Below are 19,048 nucleotides of genomic sequence, written 5' to 3'. Positions count from 1 at the left end.
GTACAAAGTGCACGGTTTCGTCTGGCGATGCTGCTCTGTCACACGGAGTCGTGCGTACTTCATGCGCCGTCTGCCACTTGCTTTCCGCCTTTGACACGACGTCCCGGGAGCTTTCCACGCTGCTCACGTGGCTCGACCTCGTTTCCTCTGATGGCTGCAGAGGCGTCTGTCCTGTGGGCCTCCCTGCTGGACAAGAACTGAGGTGCTTCTCCTTTCTTCCCCTCCTAATTCTTCTTTTTTTTTCTGTTGCCAAAACAACTGTAACCGGCCTGGATGTGCGCGGTTCTTCCGTGTTCGGGCCGGTGTCCCCGTCCACAGCAGACAGGGTAGAGACACGCCCTCGCTGCTCGTTCCTGCTGGACGTTTCCGTACTGTTTCCTGAGAAGGCTGTAAACAGTATTCACCACCAGCTGCGCAGCCAAACACCGGCTTTACTTACACCTTGGTCATTGTCACAGAGTTCATGCCTTATCTTTCCCCACAGTTTCGTGGGTGAAAAACAGTATGTCGTTATTACTCTGATCAACATCTTTGATTTCCATTTGTGTTTGTAGATCTTGAGATGTCCTTCTTTAATCCACAGAGTTTGCCTGTGTTTGTCAGTTGGAAATCTGTGTTGACTCTCTCTCCTGGCAGCCTGTTTCCCACACGGTCCACCGTCCACCCTGCCCTTTCCGTGGGACGTGCCCTCACCGCACGGAGATAGCTCCGTTTCTTTCTGGGGTCTCTAACTGGAACCTTGTCTGCAAGACCGATTTTCATTTCCCCCAGGAAGCCATGTTTACTAAGCATGTTCTTTTCCAGGTGAATTTCAGTCGGTGTGTCAAATTCCATAAAAGACAGTGTGACTGGGATTCCACTCAATTGCTTTGCGAGACGGCTGACATCTTTACATGTTAATTTTCTCATTCAAGAAGGTTTCTTTTGTGTCTGTGTCTGCCAATAAAGTTTTAGTTTTCTTCTCACACGTTTTGCGTGCACTTCTGTTACTTCCAGCCTCTGCCCCCCAGATGTTTCACAGTTTTTTAGCTATTGTAAATGAAACAGCTTTTTTTTTTTTTTTTCGAATGGTTATTTCTTGTGTCTATAGAAAGACATGGATTTTTATATGTTGGCCTCATCTCTGGCTACATTACTAAATTATCTTATTAGTTTTTTACTGTTTTTTTTTCTTAGATTTGCTAGACATGATTATATTGTCAGTAAACCACAGCAATTTTTGCCTCTTTGCAGTATTTATAGCCTTTATTTTATTTTATTTTGGAGACGCGCTCCTGCTCTGTCACCCAGGCCGTAGTGCCGTGGTGCTGCATGGCTCACTGCAGCCTCAACTCATGGGGCTCCAGCGAACCTCCCCCTTCAGCTTCTGGCGTAGCGGGAACCACAGGTGTGCACCGCCACGCCAGGCTAATTTTTTAATTTTTTTGTAGAGAGAGGAGTTTTGGTCTTGCTTTGTTGCCTAGGCTGGTCTTGATCTCCTAGGCTCAAATGAGCCTCCCAGCTCAGCCTCCCAAGTGCTGGGTTATAGGTGTCAGCTACCATGCTAGGCTCTTATATCTCCTAAAATCATCTCGCGTTGACTTGGGCCTCCTGTGTGGAATGTAGCCAGAGCAGTGATGTCTTCGTCTTGGTCCAGATGTCAGTGGATGCCTCAGGTGCTTTACCAAGCACCAAGTTTCCTCCGTTCCCACGTCCTGTGGAACTCTCATTCTGCACGGAGGCAGGGTTTTAACAAGTGCTGCCTTGACTGTGTGTTAAGTTGAGCCTGGGTTTTTTTCTTTGTAATGAATCATAACAAATGACGTTAGTAGATTTTAAATGTCCTAAGTCTTTGAATCCCTAGAATAACCTTCCTCCAGGTGCCAGCTTCTCAAGACTGATTTCTGCTTCCCTTAGCTGGTGTTCCCTCCCTGGAGATGGCCTGGCTCCTGCGGATGGACGGACAGATGGACGGATGGAGGGCCCCAGCAGCGCCCCGGCAGCGCCCCCGCAGCTGTCGGCTCGCTATGGAGGAGGGCTGGTGTCCGTATTTCCCACCTACGGGTTAATACCTTTCTATCACATGCTTGCGTTCACCAACAATATATTCTGTGCCTTGAAGTTGACATAAATGGCAAAATAGCGTAAAGATTCTTGCAACTTGCTTTTCTCACTTAACATTAAGTTTTTGAAATTTACACATATCGATGAACAGCAATTCAGTGTGCTTCTGTCCACTGGAACAGAGCATTCCGTCGTGACAAAGAGGCACAGACTAGTGGTCCTTCCCCACTCAGGAACTTGCAGATGAGCTCTGCTTTCCCCCACACCATGAGCAGCCTCGCTCGTGTCTGCTGGTGCCGTGTGCAGGGGCTACTCTGGCCGGGCCACTGGAGGAAGAGCCCCTGGCTCGTGGGAATGTGTGTCGCCAGCTGTTAGCAGTGCCTGGCTTTTTATAAATGTTCAGTCAGTATTAACCATTAGCGCTGTCATTACCGCTATTATTAAGCGTTGCTGGGTTGCTCTCCAGGTGTTCTACCAGTTTACGCTCCTTCCGGCGACAGACGGAGTTTCCACTTCCACGGATTCATGGCAACACTCAGGACTGTCAGACTTACTGATTTTTTACACTCTAATGGGTGACAAATGGCACCTAGTTGTTTTAATTTGTGCTTCTCGGTGTTACAGCGAAGCTCAGCCTCTTCACGTATTTATTGGCCACTGTTTTCTCCTGGTATTTATTGTTTCTTATCATTTGCTCATTTTTCCATTGGGTCGTTTGCCTTTTTCTTATTGATTTTCAGAATTATTTATGTATCTGGGTAGTGATACTTTATTGGTTATGTGGATTGCAAATATATCCTCTCAGACTGAGGCTTGTAAATTTTTTTGCTTTACGGATGATGCCTTTTTCTGAAAAGAATTTTAAATTTTAATGTGTCCGATACCTCAAGCTCTCCCTCATGCTTTGTGATATTGGCATAAACTCGTGTTATCTTTCACAGCTTTGCATTCTCACGTTTAGGTGTTGACCTACCTGTGATTTATCTTTTCTTGGTGAATTTGTTTTCTGTTGTTCCGGCGCCACGTGCCAAGTAGCGCCCCCTCCCCTGCTGAGGGTAACGCCTCCCATCATCCACCAAGTTCACACATACCCATGGGTCTTTTTCCAGCTGTAGCCTCAGTTTCATTATTTTATTTACCAACCCTGAACCGTATCATGCTCTCTTAAGACTTGTCGCTCTACGAAACAAGTCTCCATATCCGTCAGCTCTCTCTCCTTTGTATTTAGGTGTGTCTTGGCCATTTCTGGCTCATGGCTGTTGTATGTTAATTTTGTAAATCAGCATGAAAAACAAATTTTGGAAAAAGATTTTGGAAATGCATTCAATCTTCAGATCAACGTAATGATAGTTTTCAGCGTTACGGAGTCTCCCCATTCATGAATATGGTATACTTCTCCATTCACTTCGGTCTTCTTTCGTGCCTTCCAGCAACGTTTACTCGTTTCCTCCTATTAGAAGGGTCTTGCACATTATTATTGCATGTATCTCTGGAAAGCTGGTGGGATTTTTCACTGTTAGTGGAATCTTACGTTACTTATCTAATTTTCACTAGTGATGTTTATGCTGAATTTATATCCTGCAATTCATTGAACTCTCTAGTTAATTCTATGGACTGTGTCTAGATTATCTTGAATTTCCTCTTCAAAATGCTCTACACACAGTAATAGCTTGGCTTTTTCTTTCCTGGACCCTGTAACAGCTTTCTTTCTTCTTCCCACAATGTGCTTCTAGAGTCTCCAGCACAATGAGGCATAAAAATAGAACCGATTTTAGAGCAGTGTTGAATTTAGAGCAATTAAAGATAATTATTTCTACAGGATTTAATCATCTTTATCAGGATAAGAGAATTATCTTGTCTTCTTAGGTTAAGAGATTGTTGTTCCCCTTAAACCATAAGCTAACGTTTATCTTCTATAAGGTTTAGTCCAGTAGTATTTTTTACCTGAATTATTAGTTATCAGTATTATTATTACTTTACACACTCAGTGCTCCTTTAGATTTACCTGTATTATCTTGCATTTTCTCTCCTCACCCAAGCTTCATGTATCTTATTCCATCTTCCCAGGTTCAGTTTACTTTTGGTCTTAGTGAGGTGTTGTGTGGACGTCTTCAGTGGGACAACCCTCAGGATGCTTTGGTTCTAAAAGTCTTCATTTCACCCATTCTGTCAGTTCTCTCTTTACTCCATTGATTGCTTCCTTTAATGTGCAGAAGTTTTTAGTTTTATATACACCCTTTTGTTTATTTTTGCTTTTATTGGCTGTGCTTTGAGGTCTTATTCATAAAACATTTTACTGTGTTTCCTTCTAGTAGTTTCTGTAGTTTCAGGTTTTGCATTTAAGTCTTTGGTCCATTTTGAGTTAACTTTTGCATAGGGTGAGAGATATTTGCAAACTATTCATCCAACAAAGGATTCATACCTGGAATAGACAAGGAATTCAAACATCTCAACAGCCAAAAGGAAAAAGGCCAATGATTTGAACAGGTAGTTCACAGAAGGACATGCAAACGCCTAACAAATATATGGAAAAAGTTCAACGTCACTAACCATCAGATAAATGCAAATCAAAACCACAGGGAGGTGTCGTCTCACCCCGATGAGAAGGGCTGTTTTCAAAACACAAAAAATAACACATGCTGGTGAGAAGGTGGAGAAAAGTGAATTCTTACACACTATTGGTGGGAATGTAAACCAGTACAGCCTCTATAGCTCTATAGCGAACAGTATAGAGGTTTCTCAAAAAACCAAAAATAGAACTAGCGTATACTCTAACAGTCCCACAACTGGGAAAACAGCCAGAGTACGTCCGAGAGCTGTCCACACCTCTGTTCATTACAGCGCTATTCACAGTAGCCAAGCTACGGAGGCAACCCGAGTGTCCAGCAACAGATGAATGGCTAAAGAAAAAGTGATTTTACACACACACACACACACACACACACACACACACAGTGGAATACTATTCAGCAATAAAAAAGAGTGAAGTTTTGTCCTCCATGACAGCATGCATGAGCCTGGACGACATGGTGCTGTGTGAAATAAGCCAGGAACAGAAAGTTAAACATGTTCTCACTCATATGGAGAAGCTGAAAGTGTTTATCTCACAGAAGTAAAGAGTAGAACCCAGGTTATTAGAGGCTGGAAAGGGAAGGGGGCTATAGGGAGAGATTTGTTAAAGGACACAGAATCACAGTTAGGAGGAGTAAGTGCTGGTGTTTCATAGCACTGTGGGATGACTATAGTCAACAATATATATTTTCAAATAGCTAAAAGAGAGGACATTGAATGCTCCCAACACAAAAATGATCACTATTTTAGATAAGGCATATGCTAGGTACCCTGATCTGATGACTATACATCGTATGTACAGAAACATCGCTGTGTGCATCAGAAATACACGCAGTGCTATGTGTGAATGTTGGGAACTGAAGGATTTTTTAAAGCATATTCATTTATACTATGTCTTGAACACTGCCCAGCAGGGTGTAGACTCCACATTGATGATTATTGTCATCAGCACTTGGAATCCACTGTTCCACTGTATGGGGCTGTGATTGTCACGGTGGTGAAGTTCGCTCTCAGTGTAATCTGAGTATCTTTATAGTTATGCCTGTTTAAAAGTGCTTTTAGTGTTAATATTTTTCTTTGATAATTTACAGCTTAATTTTAATATGTCTTTTTAAAACAGTATTATTGTGGGACGATTGACATACAATAAACCACACATAGTGAAACTGCAAAATTTGATGCATTTGATGTCTGTTTCTGCTTATGAAATCCTCACTCCAGTTCAGAGAGTAAACATATCTATCCATCACCTCAGTCTGTCCTCGCGCCGCCTGTGATCCTTCCCCCACTTCTCCACCCTCAGCCCGTCCCCAGGCAACCATTGACACACTTTCAGTTATCATAGGTTGGCTTGCATTTTCCATAATTTTATATACCTGGAAGTCCAGCGGATGTCCTCATACTTTTGTGGGGTCTGGCTTCTTTCCTTCAGCAAAATTATTTTAAGATTCATCCATGTTTTTGGCAGTATCAACAACCCATTTCTTTCTATGGCTGAAGAGTCTTCAATTTTCTGAATACACACAATTTGCAATGCATTCATGAGCTGACGAACATTTGGGTTGGTTCCAGCTTTTGGTTATTATACAAATGAAGCTGTTATAAATATTTGCATACAAACCTTTATATAGACATATGCTTCTATTTCTCTAGGAGTGGAAGGGCTGGATCATATGGTAGGTGTATTTAGCTATTTAATAAACTGCCAAACTGTTTTCCGAAGTGGTTGTGCCATTTTTACATTCCCACCAGGAGCGTAGGAGGCTTCTAATTTCTCCACGTTCTTGCCATCACTTGGTACGTCAGTCTGTTTAATCTTACACATTCTAGCAGGTGCGTAGTGATATCACCTTGTGGTTTCGATTTGCATCTCTTTACTGAGTAATGATATGAAGCACCTTTTCATGATCCTCTTTGCCGTCAATATTTCTGTTGATGAAGTGTCTGTTCAAATCTTTTGTCCCTCTTTTTATAGTACATTTGAATTTTTTTATTGGGGTTCGAGAGTTTTATATGTGCTGCATAGAAGCCCTTTACAGATACGTAATTTAAAACTACATTCTCTTGATCTATGTCTTTTCATTCTCTTCACAGTGTATTTTGAAGAGTGGAAGTTTTTAATTTTGATGAAATACACGTTATCAATTTGTTCTTTTGAGAATTAGGCTTTTGATGTTTTATCCAAGGTCACAAAGATTTCTGCTTTATTTTATTTTAAAAACCTTATAGTTTAACGTCTATGATTCATTTGAATTAAAGTTAGTCTGTGCTGTGAGGTATAAATCAAAATTCACTTTTTTGGGGATTCAGCGTCATTTGCTGAAAAGACCACACTTTTTCAATTGACTTTGTTGGCCGCATACATGTGAGTCTATTTCTGGACTCTCCGTTGTGTTTCATTGGTCTGTTTGTCTGTATTTAGACCAAGCCACCCTGTTTCAATATAGCTTTACGTTTAGCCTTGAAATCAGATCCTAAGTCCTCCAACTTCGTTTTTCTTTTGCAAAGTTATTTTCACTATCTAGGTTCTTCATTTTTTTCCATATAAAATGTTAACAATGTAATTGATTGTTTAAAATGATTTTACTTTCTTGGGTTTTTCTTATAATTTTTTCTTTTCTCTTTCATTGATTTCTGTTTTTTTTTTTTAGTTATTTTCTTTATCTGCTTACACTGTGTTTAATTTGCTATTCTTTCCAGTTTCTTAAGGTGAAAACTTAGATCACTGATTTGAGAGCTTTCTTTTTCGTTATAATATAGGTTCTTAGTGCTTAAATTTGCCTCCAAGCACACATTAGCTGCGTCTCCCTGATTTTGATATGTCGTGTTTTCATTTTCAGCTCAAAGAACTTTCTAATTTCTCTTTTGATTTCTTACTTGAGTGATACGGTTTGACTGTGTCCCCACCCAAATCTCACCTTGAATTGCAATCCCCTAATCTCCCGGTTTCGCGGGTGAGAACGGGTGGAGGTAGTTTAATGATGGGGATGGTTCCTCCAGGCTGTTCTTGTGGTAACGAGTGAGTATCATGCAATCTGATGGGTTTTTGTTGATGATGATGATGTCTTTGGAGCAATCATGCCTTTTAATGTCCCCACGAGGGCTGGGCCCAGGCAGAACCCATCCTGGCACCCCCACCTGCACTCGGAGACCAGCCCTGGGGGCCCGGGATCACCCAGCTGCTGGGGGGCCACGCACAGGGTCCATTCCCTTCTCACAGTCCCCCAGCTGTGCGCTCTCGCCCTCTCCTGTGCTGTGGATCCCAGAGGCTGGGCTCCGGCTGCCCTGGAGGCTGGGGAAGTCCTGGATACGCAGGGGTGGGTTCCGGCGTCCTCTCCACTGTGTGTGTGTGTTGGCGCATGTATAGGCGTGTAATGAATGTGCGTGTGCACAGGTGGACAAGGGTGAACTCTGCGTGCACCGGCTTCCTCAGGTCTGTATGGGAAGTGGCTCCATGTCCCCAGCCTGGCCCCCAGGTATTATTTTTTCTGGGCCAGGAAGGCCACACCGAGAATATAGTTACCACGGCCACACCCCTGGCCACCAGCAGGGAGTTCACGTTCTCACAGGACCAGGGACCTCGGCCCCCAGGCCCCCCCCGGCAGCCGCCTCCTCCTCCGCCCCGTCCCCAGGACCCTTGGGCTCCGGGGTTGCATCGGGACTGCTGGGGCCCGTGGGGGCTGTGGGGGCCGTGGGGGGCCGTGGGGGGCCGTGGGGGCCGTGGGGGCCGTGGGGGCCGTGGGACGCGTGGGGGCCGTGGGGGCCGTGGGGGGCGTGGGGGGTGTGGGGGGCGTGGGGACCGTGGGGGACCGTGGGGGCCGTGGGGGGCCGTGGGGGGCCGTGGGGGGGCGTGGGGGCCGTGGGGGGCGTGGGGCGCGTGGGGGCCCGTGGGGGCCCGTGGGGGGCGTGGGGGCCGTGGGGGCCAGTGGGGGCCGTGGGGGGCCGTGGGGGGGCGTGGGGGCCGTGGGGGGCGTGGGGGCCGTGGGACCGTGGGGGCCGTGGGGGCCGTGGGGCCATGGGGGGCCGTGGGGGCCGTGGGGGCCGTGGGGGCCGTGGGGGGGCGTGGGGGCCGTGGGGGGCGTGGGGCGCGTGGGGGCCCGTGGGGGCCCGTGGGGGGCGTGGGGGCCGTGGGGGCCCGTGGGGGCCGTGGGGGGCGTGGGGCCGCCTCAGGTTGCTGTGGTTGTTGAGGAGGGCGGGATCCGCCTTGGCCGGGGTCTCCTTGGCAGGCGCCCTGGTGGGGTGCCGGGAGCTGCTGCTTCCCGGCCGGGGCCTCCCTCTTCCAGGGCTTGGACTCGGGGGTTTCCGGTCTGCTGCTGGGTGTAGCTGCGGGTACCGTGGCCTCGGTGGCGGCCTGGGGCGCCTTGGGGTCGAGCTTGGGGCTGTTGTGATGTGATAATCGATGCGATAGGTTTAGACCTTCTGCTTTGCTGTTTTCTGTTTGCTTTTCTCCCTCATTTGCTTTTTTTGTTTCGTCTTTTTTTGGATTAACTGAATATTTATGATGATTTAGTTTTATCTCGTCAGCTAATTGGCTGTACATCACTTTTGTGTGTGGGTGCTTTGGGTTTTATAGATACATCTCTAACTTTCATTCTACCTACAAGTAATACTAGACCCCTTCGTGTGCAGCATGAAACTTACGGCGTATCATTCTAGCCCCTTGTCCCAGGGTCTGTGTTCTTGCATCTATGCGTTTCCTTTCTATACATGTCATAAGCCCCACAACGTTGTGGCCACGTTTCCTTCGGTCAATTGTATTTTAAAGAACTTTGTTATATTGTACGTGCATTCATGCTTGAACCCACAAGTTTACCATTTATAGAGCTGTTTACTCATTAGAATAAATCTGGATTTCCAGTTGCTGTTATATTTCTTCTGCATAAGGGACTTCATTTAACATTTCTTATAAGTCAGGTCTGACAGCAATGAATTCTCTCACCTCTGTTATGCCTCTTATGAGCAAAACTACAGCAAAAAGTCTTCATTTTGCGGTAGTGTTTAAGGTTATTTTTCTGGGTATAGAATGCTAGATTGACAATTTGCTTCTCCCCTCTGGATTTTAAAGGTGCTTCTCCACTATCTTCTGCATTCTGCTGTTTCTGATAAGACATTTGCTATCATTATTACATTTGTTCTGTGTACGTGTCTTTTTTATTTGCTTTTAAAGTTTTCCCTGGATTACTGACGGGTTTTCAATCACTTGATTGCTGTGGGCCTTGCTGGAGATTCTTCATGTTTTACGTCTACCTGCGGCTTGTTTTGCTTCTTGAAAAAATTTCAGCCATTACTTTTCCAAATATTTTACATCCCCCACTCCCCCTTCAGGACTCCAATCACACGTGTATTAACCCACTCCTCCTCAGGACTCAATCACACGTGTATTAACCCACTCCTCCTCAGGACTCAGTGACACGTGTATTAACCCACTCCTCCTCAGGACTCCAATCACACGTGTATTAACCCACTCCTCCTCAGGACTCCAATCACACGTGTATTAGCCCACTCCCGCTTCAGGACTCCAATCACACGTGTATTAACCCACTCCTCCACAGGACTCCAATCACACGTGTATTAACCCACTCCCCCTTCAGGACTCCAATCACACGTGTATTAACCCACTCCTCCTCAGGACTCCAATCACACATGTATTAACCCACTCCTCCTCAGGACTCAGTGACACGTGTATTAACCGACTCCTCCACAGGACTCCAATCACACGTGTATTAATCCACTCCTCCTCAGGACTCCAATCACACGTGTATTAACCCACTCCTCCTCAGGACTCAATCACACGTGTATTAACCCACTCCTCCTCAGGACTCAGTGACACGTGTATTAACCCACTCCTCCTCAGGACTCCAATCACACGTGTATTAACCCACTCCTCCACAGGACTGCAATCACACGTGTATGAACCCACTCCTCCTCAGGACTCCAATCACAAGTGTATTAACCCACTCCTCCTCAGGACTCCAATCACACGTGTATTAACCCACTCCTCCTCAGGACTCCAATCACACGTGTATTAGCCCACTCCCCCTTCAGGACTCCAATCACACGTGTATTAACCCACTCCTCCACAGGACTCCAATCACACGTGTATTAACCCACTCCCCCTTCAGGACTCCAATCACACGTGTATTAACCCACTCCCCCTTCAGGACTCCAATCACACGTGTATTAACCCACTCCTCCTCAGGACTCCAATCACACGTGTATTAACCCACTCCTCCACAGTACTCCAATCACACGTGTATGAACCCACTCCTCCTCAGGACTCCAATCACAAGTGTATTAACCCACTCCTCCTCAGGACTCCAATCACACGTGTATTAACCCACTCCTCCTCAGGACTCCAATCACACGTGTATTAGCCCACTCCTCCTTCAGGACTCCAATCACACGTGTATTAACCCACTCCTCCACAGGACTCCAATCACACGTGTATTAACCCACTCCCCCTTCAGGACTCCAATCACACGTGTATTAACCCACTCCCCCTTCAGGACTCCAATCACACGTGTATTAGCCCACTCCTCCTCAGGACTCCAATCACACGTGTATTAACCCACTCCCCCTTCAGGACTCCAATCACACGTGTATTAACCCACTCCCCCTTCAGGACTCCAATCACACGTGTATTAACCCACTCCTCCTCAGGACTCCAATCACACGTGTATTAACCCACTCCCCCTTCAGGACTCCAATCACACGTGTATTAACCCACCCCTCCACAGGACTCCAATCACACGTGTATTAACCCACTCCCCCTTCAGGACTCCAATCACACGTGTATTAACCCACTCCTCCTCAGGACTCAATCACACGTGTATTAACCCACCCCTCCTCAGGACTCCAGTCACACGTGTATTAACCCACTCCCCCTTCAGGACTCCAATCACACGTGTATTAACCCACTCCTCCTCAGGACTCAATCACACGTGTATTAACCCACTCCTCCACAGGACTCCAATCACACGTGTATTAACCCACTCCTCCTCAGGACTCAATCACACGTGTATTAACCCACTCCTCCACAGGACTCCAATCACACGTGTATTAACCCACTCCTCCTCAGGACTCAATCACACGTGTATTAACCCACTCCTTCTTCAGGACTCCAATCACACGTGTATTAACCCACTCCTCCTCAGGACTCCAATCACACGTGTATTAACCCAGTCGTCCTCAGGACTCAATCACACGTGTATTAACCCACTCCCCCTTCAGGACTCCAATCAAACGTGTATTAACCCACTCCTTCTTCAGGACTCCAATCACACGTGTATTAACCCACTCCTCCACAGGACTCCAATCACACGTGTATTAACCCACTCCTCCACAGGACTGCAATCACACGTGTATGAACCCACTCCTCCTCAGGACTCCAATCACAAGTGTATTAACCCACTCCTCCTCAGGACTCCAATCACACGTGTATTAACCCACTCCTCCTCAGGACTCCAATCACACGTGTATTAGCCCACTCCTCCTTCAGGACTCCAATCACACGTGTATTAACCCACTCCTCCACAGGACTCCAATCACACGTGTATTAACCCACTCCCCCTTCAGGACTCCAATCACACGTGTATTAACCCACTCCCCCTTCAGGACTCCAATCACACGTGTATTAACCCACTCCTCCTCAGGACTCCAATCACACGTGTATTAACCCACTCCCCCTTCAGGACTCCAATCACACGTGTATTAACCCACTCCCCCTTCAGGACTCCAATCACACGTGTATTAACCCACTCCTCCTCAGGACTCCAATCACACGTGTATTAACCCACTCCCCCTTCAGGACTCCAATCACACGTGTATTAACCCACCCCTCCACAGGACTCCAATCACACGTGTATTAACCCACTCCCCCTTCAGGACTCCAATCACACGTGTATTAACCCACTCCTCCTCAGGACTCAATCACACGTGTATTAAGCCACCCCTCCTCAGGACTCCAGTCACACGTGTATTAACCCACTCCTCCTCAGGACTCCAATCACACGTGTATTAACCCACTCCTCCTCAGGACTCAATCACACGTGTATTAACCCACTCCTCCACAGGACTCCAATCACATATGTATTAACCCAGACCTCCTTCAGGACTCCAATCACACGTGTATTAACCCACTCCCCCTTCAGGACTCCAATCACACGTGTATTAACCCACTCCTCCTCAGGACTCAATCACACGTGTATTAACCCACTCCCCCTTCAGGACTCCAATCACACGTGTATTAACCCACTCCTCCTCAGGACTCAATCACACGTGTATTAACCCACTCCTCCTCAGGACTCCAATGACACGTGTATTAACCCACTCCTCCTCAGGACTCAATCACACGTGTATTAACCCACTCCTCCACAGGACTCCAATCACACGTGTATTAACCCAGTCCTCCTTCAGGACTCCAATCACACGTGTATTAACCCACTCCCCCTTCAGGACTCCAATCACACGTGTATTAACCCACTCCTCCACAGGACTCAATCACACGTGTATTAACCCACTCCTCCTCAGGACTCCAATCACACGTGTATTAACCCACTCCCCCTTCAGGACTCCAATCACACGTGTATTAACCCACTCCCCCTTCAGGACTCCAATCACACGTGTATTAACCCACTCCTCCTCAGGACTCAGTGACATGTGTATTAACCCAGTCCTCCACAGGACTCAATCACACGTGTATTGACCCACTCCTCCTCAGGACTCCAATCACACGTGTATTAACCCACTCCCCCTTCAGGACTCCAATCACACGTGTATTAACCCACTCCCCCTTCAGGACTCCAATCACACGTGTATTAACCCACTCCTCCTCAGGACTCCAATCACACGTGTATTAACCCACTCCTCCTCAGGACTCAATCACACGTGTATTAACCCACTCCTCCACAGGACTCCAATCACACGTGTATTAACCCAGACCTCCTTCAGGACTCCAATCACACGTGTATTAACCCACTCCCCCTTCAGGACTCCAATCACACGTGTATTAACCCACTCCCCCTTCAGGACTCCAATCACACGTGTATTAACCCACTCCTCCTCAGGACTCCAATCACACGTGTATTAACCCACTCCTCCACAGTACTCCAATCACACGTGTATGAACCCACTCCTCCTCAGGACTCCAATCACAAGTGTATTAACCCACTCCTCCTCAGGACTCCAATCACACGTGTATTAACCCACTCCTCCTCAGGACTCCAATCACACGTGTATTAGCCCACTCCTCCTTCAGGACTCCAATCACACGTGTATTAACCCACTCCTCCACAGGACTCCAATCACACGTGTATTAACCCACTCCCCCTTCAGGACTCCAATCACACGTGTATTAACCCACTCCCCCTTCAGGACTCCAATCACACGTGTATTAACCCACTCCTCCTCAGGACTCCAATCACACGTGTATTAACCCACTCCCCCTTCAGGACTCCAATCACACGTGTATTAACCCACTCCCCCTTCAGGACTCCAATCACACGTGTATTAACCCACTCCTCCTCAGGACTCAATCACACGTGTATTAACCCACTCCTCCTCAGGACTCCAATCACACGTGTATTAACCCACTCCCCCTTCAGGACTCCAATCACACGTGTATTAACCCACTCCCCCTTCAGGACTCCAATCACACGTGTATTAACCCACTCCTTCTTCAGGACTCCAATCACACGTGTATTAACCCACTCCTCCTCAGGACTCCAATCACACGTGTATTAACCCAGACCTCCTTCAGGACTCCAATCACACGTGTATTAACCCACCCCTCCACAGGACTCCAATCACATGTGTATTAACCAACTCCCCCTTCAGGACTCCAATCACACGTGTATTAACCCACTCCTCCTCAGGACTCCAATCACACGTGTATTAACCCACTCCTCCTCAGGACTCAATCACACGTGTATTAACCCACTCCTCCACAGGACTCCAATCACACGTGTATTAACCCAGACCTCCTTCAGGACTCCAATCACACGTGTATTAACCCACCCCTCCACAGGACTCCAATCACACGTGTATTAACCCACTCCCCCTTCAGGACTCCAATCACACGTGTATTAACCCACTCCTCCTCAGGACTCCAATCACACGTGTATTAACCCACTCCTCCTCAGGACTCAATCACACGTGTATTAACCCACTCCTCCACAGGACTCCAATCACACGTGTATTAACCCAGACCTCCTTCAGGACTCCAATCACACGTGTATTAACCCACTCCCCCTTCAGGACTCCAATCACACGTGTATTAACCCAGTCGTCCTCAGGACTCAATCACACGTGTATTAACCCACTCCCCCTTCAGGACTCCAATCACACGTGTATTAACCCACTCCTCCTCAGGACTCAATCACACGTGTATTAACCCACTCCTCCTCAGGACTCCAATGACACGTGTATTAACCCACTCCTCCACAGGACTCCAATCACACGTGTATTAACCCAGTCCTCCTTCAGGACTCCAATCACACGTGTATTAACCCACTCCCCCTTCAGGACTCCAATCAAACGTGTATTAACCCACTCCTCCTCAGGACTCAATCACACGTGTATTAACCCACTCCTCCTCAGGACTCCAATCACACGTGTAATAACCCAGTCGTCCTCAGGACTCCAATCACACGTGTATTAACCCAGTCGTCCTCAGGACTCCAATCACACGTGTATTAACCCAGTCCTCCTCAGGGCTCCAATCACACGTGTATTAACCCACTCCCCCTTCAGGACTCCAATCACACGTGTATTAACCCACTCCTCCTCAGGGCTCAATCACACGTGTATTAACCCACTCCTCCTCAGGACTCCAATCACACGTGTATTAACCCAGACCTCCTTCAGGACTCCAATCACACGTGTATTAACCCACTCCCCCTTCAGGACTCCAATCACACGTGTATTAACCCAGTCCTCCTCAGGACTCAATCACACGTGTATTAACCCACTCCCCCTTCAGGACTCCAATCACACGTGTATTAACCCACTCCTCCTCAGGACTCAATCACACGTGTATTAACCCACTCCTCCTCAGGACTCCAATGACACGTGTATTAACCCACTCCTCCACAGGACTCCAATCACACGTGTATTAACCCAGTCCTCCTTCAGGACTCCAATCACACGTGTATTAACCCACTCCCCCTTCAGGACTCCAATCACACGTGTATTAACCCACTCCTCCTCAGGACTCAATCACACGTGTATTAACCCACTCCTCCTCAGGACTCCAATCACACGTGTATTAACCCACTCCTCCTCAGGACTCAGTGACATGTGTATTAACCCACTCCTCCTCAGGACTCAGTCACACGTGTATTAACCCACTCCTCCACAGGACTCAATCACACGTGTATTAACCCACTCCTCCTCAGGACTCCAATCACACGTGTATTAACCCACTCCCCCTTCAGGACTCAATCACACGTGTATTAACCCACTCCTCCACAGGACTCCAATCACACGTGTATTAACCCACTCCTCCTCAGGACTCAATCACACGTGTATTAACCCACTCCTCCTCAGGACTCAATCACACGTGTATTAACCCAGTCGTCGTCAGGACTCCAATCACACGTGTATTAACCCAGTCGTCCTCAGGACTCCAATCACACGTGTATTAACCCACTCCTCCTCAGGACTCAATCACACGTGTATTAACCCACTCCCCCTTCAGGACTCAATCACACGTGTATTAACCCACTCCTCCTCAGGGCTCCAATCACACGTGTATTAACCCAGTCCTCCTTCAGGACTCCAATCACACGTGTATTAACCCACTCCCCCTTCAGGACTCCAATCACACGTGTATTAACCCACTCCTCCTCAGGACTCCAATCACACGTGTATTAACCCACTCCTCCTCAGGACTCAATCACACGTGTATTAACCCACTCCTCCTCAGGACTCCAATCACACGTGTATTAACCCACTCCCCCTTCAGGACTCCAATCACACGTGTATTAACCCACTCCCCCTTCAGGACTCCAATCACACGTGTATTAACCCACTCCTCCTCAGGACTCAGTGACATGTGTATTAACCCACTCCTCCTCAGGACTCAGTCACACGTGTATTAACCCACTCCTCCACAGGACTCAATCACACGTGTATAAACCCACTCCTCCTCAGGACTCCAATCACACGTGTATTAACCCACTCCCCCTTCAGGACTCAATCACACGTGTATTAACCCACTCCTCCACAGGACTCCAATCACACGTGTATTAACCCACTCCTCCTCAGGACTCAATCACACGTGTATTAACCCACTCCTCCTCAGGACTCAATCACACGTGTATTAACCCAGTCGTCCTCAGGACTCCAATCACACGTGTATTAACCCAGTCGTCCTCAGGACTCCAGTCACACGTGTATTAACCCACTCCTCCTCAGGACTCAATCACACGTGTATTAACCCAGTCGTCCTCAGGACTCCAATCACACGTGTATTAACCCAGTCGTCCTCAGGACTCAATCACACGTGTATTAACCCACTCCCCCTTCAGGACTCCAATCACACGTGTATTAACCCACTCCTCCTCAGGACTCCAATCACACTTGTATTAACCCACTCCCCCTTCAGGACTCCAATCACACGTGTATTAACCCACTCCTCCTCAGGACTCCAATCACATGTGTATTAACCTACTCCTCCTCAGGACTCCAATCACACGTGTATTAACCCAGTCCTCCTCAGGACTCAATCACACGTGTATTAACCCACTCCCCCTTCAGGACTCCAATCACACGTGTATTAACCCACTCCTCCTCAGGACTCCAATCACACGTGTATTAACCCACTCCTCCACAGGACTCCAATCACACGTGTATTAACCCACTCCCCCTTCAGGACTCCAATCACACGTGTATTAACCCACTCCTCCTCAGGACTCAATCACACGTGTATTAACCCACTCCCCCTTCAGGACTCCAATCACACGTGTATTAACCCACTCCTCCTCAGGACTCCAATCACACGTGTATTAACCCACTCCTCCTCAGGACTCCAATCACACGTGTATTAACCCACTCCTCCTCAGGACTCAATCACACGTGTATTAACCCACTCCCCCTTCAGGACTCCAATCACACGTGTATTAACCCACTCCTCCTCAGGACTCCAATCACACGTGTATTAACCCACTCCTCCTCAGGACTCCAATCACACGTGTATTAACCCACTCCTCCTCAGGACTCAATCACACGTGTATTAACCCACTCCCCCTTCAGGACTCCAATCACACGTGTATTAACCCACTCCTCCTCAGGACTCAATCACACGTGTATTAACCCACTCCTCCTCAGGACTCCAATCACACGTGTATTAACCCAGTCCTCCTCAGGACTCCAATCACACGTGTATTAACCCACTCCTCCTCAGGACTCAATCACACGTGTATTAACCCACTCCTCCTCAGGACTCCAATCACACGTGTATTAACCCACTCCTCCTCAGGACTCAATCACACATGTATTAATCCATTTGTGGCTCTCCTGGCCACTGTTTCTGTGTGTGTTTTATCATGGAAAGTTTCTACAGCTATGTTTTTCAGTTCACGAATCTTTTCTCCTGCAGTGTCTAATGTCCTGTTAATCCCACTCACTGCTTGTCCCGTCACGGGAATCGCAGTTTTCATCAGCTGAGCTTTGGTGTCCCTCCTTTTCATGTCCCCCGTGCTCCTCGTTAACCTGCCTTCCTCTACCTTCTTCAATGCGTGGAGTATATTGAAAACAGCTGTTTTAACTTCTTTCTCTGCTAATTTATCTTGTGCTGTATCTCAGCCTGTGTCTGTGGATGGATTCTTTCTTCCCGTTTGGCTTGTATGTTCTGTTTCCTGGCACGCACATCTGGTGACCCTGACACAGGGCCAGTCATCGGGATTTTTATGCTGTTGTTTGCTGGGCATTTTTTTCACTCCTGTAAACGTGCTTGGACTATGTCACGGGGCACCATCAGTTTTACTATTTTAACTGTTCTTTTTTGAGGCTTGTATGTCAGTTTTCATCACTGGGACCAGAGCAGCCTTTAGAGGAGGGCTAATTATGCCCCCGCTGAGACGTGTCCCACCGAGTACCCGAGCCAAGTTTTATGTACTATGAGACTTTGCCATTCTGGCTGGTGGGAACGTGAACCACTCTAGCCCCGTGTCCACTGCATTGATTTTCCGCCCTGTCCCTTTCCGCTGGGTCTTTCCCCGGCCTCGATGCCTTCTCCGCATGCGTGTACCACAGGACTCCGTGGCAGGCTGTCGGGGAAGCTGGTGCGGAATCTGGAGCGCTCTCTCTGTGCAGCTCTCTCCTTCCCATGCGTTTTCTCCACCCAGGTCCTCTGCTTCAGGATTCCAGATGCCTTAAACTCTGAGCACTCAGCTCTGCTTCCTGAACTCAGAGCCACTGGCTCCGGGCTGAGCCC

The sequence above is a fragment of the Aotus nancymaae genome, unplaced genomic scaffold (genome assembly GCF_030222135.1).
Source record: "Aotus nancymaae isolate 86718 unplaced genomic scaffold, 86718_ANA_hifiasm-v0.15.2.pri h1tg000011l, whole genome shotgun sequence".
Lineage (NCBI taxonomy): Eukaryota > Metazoa > Chordata > Mammalia > Primates > Aotidae > Aotus > Aotus nancymaae.
Note: the sequence above shows the minus strand (reverse complement) of the source record.